General features: G+C 48.5%; 1 long non-coding RNA gene across 1 annotated transcript in view; it reads right to left on the bottom strand.

The window, feature by feature from the left end:
- Positions 1-5,933: 5,933 nt before the first annotated feature.
- Positions 5,934-6,312, bottom strand: part of LOC111397698 — a 475-nt gene continuing 96 nt past the window's right edge. The window contains exons 2-3 of the long non-coding RNA XR_002703311.1: positions 6,154-6,225; positions 5,934-6,003 (exon numbers count right to left, since the gene is read on the bottom strand). This is a non-coding gene — a long non-coding RNA (uncharacterized LOC111397698). The remainder of the gene's footprint in view (positions 6,004-6,153; positions 6,226-6,312) is intronic.

The raw sequence follows: 6,312 nt of genomic DNA, 5'->3' as shown, positions 1-6,312 counted from the left end.
CCCATGATGATGCCTTAGTAATAGTAGGCGATATAGCGGATTTTGACGTGAAAATGGTGTTAGTCGACGGAGGAAGTGCGGCAAATGTCCTTACCTGGGATGCCTTCTTGGGTCTAAAAATCCCTCAAGAAAGGTTGAAGGTGGTGACTACCCCCCTACAAGGCTTTGGAGGGGCAACAGTGATACCGGAAGGGACTGTAGAGCTTTCAGTCACGCTTGGGACATACCCAGCGATAGTGGTGATCGTGACTAATTTCTTGGTTGTCAAGACCCCCATGGCTTACAATGCTATCTACGGCCGGCCATTGCTAAATGCAGCTGGCGCGGTCCCATCGACATACCATCAAATTATGAAGTTTCCAACCAGCAGGGGGATCGGGAGCGTGCGAGGAGACCAGCATGCATCAAGAAAGTGCTATGTGGATAGTATACAAGCCAAAAGCCCACCATCAGTCATGATGCTGGATGTAGAACTCCCGAGGGAGCGGATCGAGCCGCTTGATATGATTGAAAAAATCTTTATTGACGAAGGAAAGGAGTTTCTTGTTGGAACGGGTCTGGGATCCGAAGAGAAGGAAAAATTGGCGAAGTGTCTAGCCGAAAATTTGGATGTCTTCGCTTGGAACCCAAAGGATATCTCGGGGATTAGCTCAACTGTCGCGCAGCACCGCCTCGGTGTCCAGCCAGGGGCTAAGCCAGTGAAGTAGAAAAAGAGAAACCTTGCCCCTGAGAGGCAGGCTGCGGCCAGAGCAGAGGTGGAAAAATTGCTACAGGTGGGTTTCATCCGAGAGGTGCAATACCCCGAGTGGTTGGCAAATGTTGTACTTGTGAAGAAGTCAAATGGAAAATGGCGCATGTGTGTAGACTATACTGGGTTGAACAAGGTATGCCCAAAAGACTCATACCCACTTCCCAGAATAGATCAACTGGTGGACGCAACGTCGGGTCATGAAAGGCTCAGCTTTCTAGATGCGTTTTCGGGGTATCATCAAATTTCAATGGCCGAGGCCGATCAAGAGAAGACGTCATTTATCACGGATTTCGGCACGTACTGTTACACAGCCATGCCATTTGGCTTGAAAAACGCAGGAGCGACGTATCAGAGGATGGTGAACAAAGTCTTTCGTGGGCTAATCGGGGATGTCGTAGAAGTCTATGTTGACGATATGGTGGTCAAGAGTGCCAGAGCCAATGACCATGTGGCCTATTTGCAAAAAGTGTTTGACGTTGCCCGACAAAGCAGATTAAGGTTCAATCCAGAGAAGTGTGTTTTTGGTACCGCAGGTGGAAAATTTCTAGGTTTCATGATCACGCAAAGGGGCATCGAAGTGAACCCGGACAAAATTCGGGCAATCCTAGAAATGAAAAGCCCCACCAGCAGGAAAGAGGTTCAGAGGCTGACGGGACGGGTAGCGACCTTAAATCGTTTCATGAGCCGGGCGGCGGACAAATGCTACCACTTCTTCAAAGCCATAGGGGGCTCCTCCAATTTTGAGTGGACCCAAGAATGCGAAGAGTCTCTTAGGAACTTGAAGCAGTCATTACAAGAGCCCCCGGTCTTGACCAGCCCGTCTCCTGGGGACGTGTTGTGTCTCTACTTGGCAGTATCACCAAAGGCAGTCAGCGCGGTCCTGGTGAAAGAGTTCTCGAAGGCGCAGAAACCAGTCTACTATGTGAGCCAAGTATTGAGGGGTGCAGAAATAAGATACAGCCTGACTGAACAGCTGGTGTTTGCATTAATTGTCGCAGTCAGGAAATTGAGGCCTTACTTTCAGTCTCACACGGTGCAAGTAATGACTGACCAACCTATCAAGCAGATTCTACATCGGCCCGAGACCTCTGGGAGGCTGTTAAAATGGGCCATCGAGTTAAGCGAGTTTGATATCGAATTCAGGCCAAGGACAGCTATTAAGGCACAGGCTTTAGCAGACTTCATCGTTGAGCTCACCACCCCGCCCGAGCTCCCACCAGGGGAGCAGGCAGATTGGAAAATTTTTGTCAATGGATCTTCAAATGACGAAGGATCCGGGGCGGGGATCATAATGATAGGTCCAAATGAAGAAGAGTTGGAATACTCACTGCACTTTGAATTCCCAGCAACAAATAATGAGGCCGAGTACGAAGCGACAATCACGGGTTTGGGATTGGCAGCCATACTCGGGGTCACCTCAGTGGAAGTTTGCAGTGACTTTCAGTTGATAATCGGGCAAGTGACGGGGAAATTCGAAGCAAAGGACGGAAAGATGGCTGCATATTTAATGGAGGTCAAAAACTTGCAGAGGGGGTTCACTAAGTTTAAGATAACTAAGGTCCCTCGAAAGGACAATGAGCGAGCGGACGCGCTGGCTAAGCTCGCATCAGCCAACCCCAGACGACTGCCTCGCACAGCCAGTGTGTAAATTCTGCGACAACCTAGCATCCAACATGTAATCGATGTTATGAATGTAGAAAATGAGGAAAGTTGGATAGACCCGCTGTTTGAGTATCTCACAAAGAATAAATTGTCGGAGGATGCTCTCACAGCCAGAAGGCTAAAAGTTCGGGTAGCCTCGTTTGCCATCATCGATGGGCAACTCTACAAGCGAGGCTTCACAATGCCATATTTGAAGTGTTTGCGACCGATAGAAGCACAGGAGGTGCTAGTCGAAGTACATGCGGGAATTTGTGGCAACCACCAAGAGGCTACTACCCTTGCGTTCAAAACGCTTCGACAAGGATATTATTGGCCCAGTATTAAGGAAGATGCTAGAGAGTTGGTGAGAAAATGCGATGCATGCCAACGCCATGGAAATCTGATCCACATTCCGGCCGAGCAACAGACGGCAGTTTTCGGGGTGTGTCCCTTCTTCCAATGGGGGATGGACATCTTGGGACCTTTGCCCCTGTCAAAAGGACAGAGGAAGTTCTTGTTAGTTGCCGTCGACTACTTTACTAAGTGGGTGGAAGCTGAGCTTTTGGCCACCATCACGACTGCAAAGATACAGGGATTCGTCTGGAAAAATATCATATGCAGGTTTGGTATACCTCGGGTAATCATTACAGATAATGGAAAACAATTCGATAATCACAGTTTTAGAGCCTTCTGCACCAGCTACCACATCAACCACAGGCTGACTTCAGTTGCTCACCCGCAGGCAAATGGGCAAGCAGAAGTGACCAACCGAACCATACTGTGAGATTTGAAGACAAGATTAGAAAAAGAAAAAGGACTTTGGGCTGAGGAGTTGCCCAATTTACTGTGGGCATATCACACTAACCCCCCGAGAGTCGATCGGGGAGACGCCATTCAAACTGGCCTTTGGGATGGAAGCCGTGGTTCCGGTTGAGATCTTAAGCGAGACAGGAAGGATGAAAGTCAAGCAACCCAACGACGCAGCAACTAGGGGAGAACTCGACCTCCTCAAAGGGGTAAGGGACAAGGCGGAGATAAGAATGATGGCTTATAAATGAAGAGCCGCTGAGTACTTCAATCGGAGAGTGAAGCCAAGGGTCTTCCAGCCAGGAGATCTCGTTCTAAGAGATGCAGCAGCGGCAGGACGCCCCCCACCAAAGCTTGGTCCAAACTGGAAAGGTCCGTACGAAGTGATTCGCAGGCTGGGAAAGGGAGCTTACAACTTGAAAGATATAAAAGGAAGGCCGCTAGGTAGACCATGGAATGCAGAACACCTCAAAAAGTATTACCAGTAGAACTCAAAATGTACACGCCGGCTGCGCTTTTGTAAATATAGTAGATTAGGTTGCATTGCTTATTTTCTCTATGTAATGCCTCACAAAGGCACCCTTAGTTGTAACAATTTATCTTATTCAATGAAAGACCTTGGCGGTGACGGATGATGAGGGCGCTACGGAAGGGCCAGCCTAGCTGGGACGTCCCGGTGCGCCTACTGAGCTCACAAGACCAGGAATTTTTTATACCAACAGGCAACTTTGAAATCCACGCCCACCCCAGTAAGACATGCGGTCGATATAGCCTATGCGGCTAGGTGGAGAGCCTTGGAAAGTCAAAAAATTGGCTAAGGTCCTTAACCACCAAATCACCCCCTGCGGTCGACATAGCCTACGCGGTTAGGTGGAGAGCCTTGAAAAGTCAAAAAATTGGCTAAGGCCCTTAACCACCAAATCGCCCCCTGCGGTCGACATAGCCTACGCGGTTAGGTGGAGAGCCTTGAAAAGTCAAAAAATTGGCTAAGGCCCTTAACCACCAAATCACCCCCTGCGGTCGACATAGCTTACGCGGTTAGGTGGAGAGCCTTGGAAAGTCAAAAAATTGGTTAAGACCCTTAACCACCAAATCACCCCCTGCAGTCGACATAGCCTATGCGGCTAGGTGGAGAGCCTTGAAAAGTCAAAAAATTGGCTAAGGTCCTTAACCACCAAATCACCCCCTGCGGTCGACATAGCCTACGCGGTTAGGTGGAGAGCCTTGAAAAGTCAAAAAATTGGCTAAGGCCCTTAACCACCAAATCGCCCCCTGCGATCGACATAACCTACGCGGTTAGGTGGAGAGCCTTGGAAAGTCAAGAAATTGGCTAAGGCCCTTAACCACCAAATCACCCCCTGCAGTCGACATAGCCTGCGCGGCTAGGTGGAGAGCCTTGAAAAGTCAAAAAATTGGCTAAAGCCCTTAACTACCAAATCGCCCCCTGCGGTCAACATAACCTACGCGGTTAGGTGGAGAGCTTTGGAAAGTCAAAAAATTGGCTAAGGCCCTTAACCACCAAATCACCCCCTGCGGTCGATATAGCATACGCGACTAGGTGGAGAGCCTTAGAAAAAATATATATATATATGAACACTCCCTCGCACCATCAAGCAGTAAAAAGAAAAATAACATGAGAGACGACATTTTAAAGGAACCACGCATCCAGCGCCAATAATATCGAATGAAAGATGTGTTTATACATTCGAAGAATTCTTGCCCACACCCCGAGCAAGTAGGAGATAACAAGGCTAAGCAAAAGTAAATACTAAAAAGGAAAAACTAGCAAGGAAAACAACAACTAAGAAATGTTTCAGCTCGAAGAGGAGACATCCCCACTACCCCCTTGTGATGAACGACCGAGTGATCTGGATGACTGAGCTACGCTCTCCTTCCCCTTGCGCTGTGCGAGAAATCTATCCAAGCCGGAGGGGTCTATAGAAGGATGTTCGGCCATAATCCACTCCTTGGAGAGCTTAATTGATGTTGATATTGCCTTCCCCCCATATGAGTTCAAAGCCTTAGCATAATCGGACGATGTCTTATACTGATCCACAGCCGCCTTGAGATCTCCAGCGTACTCACCTGAGGCCTTATACCTCTCAACCGCCTCTTCAGGAGCACGAGCCAAAACAGAGCGTAGGTTGTCGATCTCCGTCTCTTGCTCACGAGCTCGAGCGTCCGACATCTCCAGAGATTTCCTCAAGGAGGATATTTTCTTCTTGTGGTGATGAGCCTCCTTTTTCTTTTCTTCAGTAAGAGTTTTCAGCTCTGAGACTAGGCGGCGATTCGACTCAGCGAGTCCGGTCTGGAAGGCCACCACCTAAAAAAAAAAAAATGTATAAGGGGAAAAAGAGTGAAACCACGAATTAAGGTCTAACTTAAAAAGCGAGATCCAACATGAAAAAAAAAATCTCGAAATGAGAAACATACCCTTTGAAGGTAAACGGAAGCAACCCTTTCTATGTCATCTGCGCTGCGTCCTGCAATTGCTCTGGATCGAGCGGGGGTCACCAACAACTTAAGCACCCCCATCTCATGATAGCCCCGGGTGGGAGGAAACCCAAAGCTGGGAAGCGAGTCCTCGCGCTCACATCGCGCACGACTAGGAGCTCCCGGCCTAGGAGCTGGAACCACATCACGAGGCTCATCTAAAGGCTGAGAAATCTCGTTGATCGTCTGAGACTTTCTCCCAAGGTCGCCCCCCCTTCTTCTCTTTGAAGGGATAGGCAAAGGATCCACCTCACCCTCCTGCCCCTGGTCAGGCATGGAGTCCATGACTCCTTCCAGATCAAGCTCGGCCCCTGCACATGTAAGTTGAAATCAGTTAAACTCACAAGGTAGAGTACCAAAAAAAAAAAAAAAGAAAAACTCACAAGGTAGAGTACCAAAAAGAAAAAAAAGAAAGAGGGGGGGGGGAGAGAGAGAGGGGGGGGGTGAATATGAAAGCTTACCATCAACGAGGGTAAGGCCCTCATCTCCTCCTGGCAGAGTCCTCAATACCTCATCAAGATCAAAGTCCATACCTGAAACAAACATCCAAGGTCGTTAGTCTCGACGAGCTAAAGGCAAAAATAATAAATGAACGTGTGTGCATGCTAAAAAAATAAAAT

Source organism: Olea europaea, chromosome 7 (assembly GCF_002742605.1).
Source record: "Olea europaea var. sylvestris chromosome 7, O_europaea_v1, whole genome shotgun sequence".
Lineage (NCBI taxonomy): Eukaryota > Viridiplantae > Streptophyta > Magnoliopsida > Lamiales > Oleaceae > Olea > Olea europaea.
The sequence above is the reverse complement of the archived record's forward strand: the minus strand, read 5'-3'. Positions and strand labels throughout refer to the sequence as shown.